Consider the following 2021-nt stretch of genomic DNA (forward strand, 5'->3'; position numbering starts at 1 on the left):
AGAACGCCAATCGCCAACATCACCGAGATGCAGAAGCAGCCCAATTGGCCGACGAAGATGGTCGTGGCCTGCCTTGCCATCAACGTAATCTGGAGGAGGCATTTGACATGGTGGGCGACCAGCCAGCCTACTAGACTCCAAGTGCCAATCTAGCCATCGCTTTCAATGAGCTCGACATACTCCCTCACTCCATAGGTCGAGAAGGTCCGAGCACATATCATAGTAGCGCAAGTCCAAGTCAATGAGTTTTGGAATGACACCCCATCTTATTCCACCACATTAGCTCATAGCTGCCGCTCCCAATGCAATGCAGGAGACCAGCATCATCGTGCCGAGGGCCCTCGACCTTAGGCTAGAGTTCCCTACCTATATAGAGGATCTAGAGGGAACATTGAAGCTCAGTCACTCCACGATGGCCGCCCACCATGCCCCTAGGGAGGTAAGGGTAGCAACCGCAACTAGGAGGTCAATCAACCCCCTCACGACCTTCATGACCACATCAACGCCAGCGTAGGTGTCCGTAGCCACATCAAAAATAGCAGGTCTGCATGCTATGAAGCAAAGATGGAGCGTCATCGGCAATTCAACACCGAACATGAGGGATTTGCTGCCTATCAAGTGCCACTTCCCATCAGCACATTAGGACTTTGCCCCTTCATGGAAAGGCTCTGAGCCATCCATTGGCCTATGGGTTTCAAGGTTCTTGGTGTTAATAGCTATGACAGAAAGGCTAACCCTGCTCAGTGGCTAACTCTATATGAGGTCGCTGTAAGAGCCGCGAGCAGAGACAAAGACGTCATGGTGAACTATCTACCCATCATGCTTAACCAGTCTGTGAACAATTGGCTCCTCAACCTATGGGAGAATTCCATCCTATCTTGGGATGACCTCAAGAAAGTCTTCATCGACAATTACATGGCTACATGCGTGCAGCCCAGCACAAAGTATGACCTAGAGAAGCTTCATCAATCCTTTAGGGAGTCCTTGCACGACTTCATCAGGCGCTTCTCGGAGACAAAAAATTATGTTCCCAACATCGCTGAGGTCGAGGCCATCGCTGCTTTCACCAAGGGGCTCTAGCACAAGCAACTCCATGGCAAGCTATACCGCAAGAGGCCCACAACCATCGCAAACTGATACAAATAGCAAACAGATATGCCAATGCCATAGAAGCCAAATGGGTTGCCCGCTTCGCTCACCACCAAAGCCACAATGATGACTATTGTGAAGACAAGCACTATGATGACCGCGACCATCACCGTAATGACCAAGACCATAATGATGACCGCGACTGTTGTCAACATGACCGTGAGCAACGGCGTGATGACTGCTCAGATAGCTCGAGACATAGACAAGGCCGACGTTGCCGGCCTAATAACTCCATCAATACCGTCAATGCTCATGCCAAGCGCACCTACGATGCTAATTTCAGCAAGCTGCTAGATGGCCCATGCCCTATCCACAAGGATGCCAAGCACACCATACAAGAGTGTGGAGGCCTAAAAACAGCGCTCGACAGTGAATCATCAAAGAAGCCATGGTGCAATGATGATGAGATCGAGGACGGTCAAGGTGGAGAATGAGGCAGGAACAAGGGCCCAACATACTAGGATCCCACCAAGACCGTGGCCACCATCTTTGGTGGGAGAGCTATCTCTGAAGACAAGCGAGAGCAGAAGCTTGTAGCTCGACGTGTCATGTCTGTTGCTAAGTATGATGGCCCTGTCGCTGATCCCAAGTACATCGGCTGGTTGGAGCACCCGATCACCTTCTCCAAGGCCAACCAATGGTCGGATATCCCATAGCTAGGGCATTTCCCACTCGTCCTGGATCCCATCATCAAGGACGTGCGCTTCCAGAAGGTCCTCATTGATAGAGGGAGCACCCTCAACATCCTTTTCACTGGGTCCCTCAAGGAGCTAGGGATCAACAAAGAAGACCTTACCCCCATGGACTCTCCATTCTGGGGGATCATTCCAAGAAAAGCCTCCCTGCCTCTAAGACAGATTACACTGCCAGTA

This window comes from Miscanthus floridulus, chromosome 10 (assembly GCF_019320115.1).
Source record: "Miscanthus floridulus cultivar M001 chromosome 10, ASM1932011v1, whole genome shotgun sequence".
NCBI classification, from domain to species: Eukaryota; Viridiplantae; Streptophyta; class Magnoliopsida; order Poales; family Poaceae; genus Miscanthus; species Miscanthus floridulus.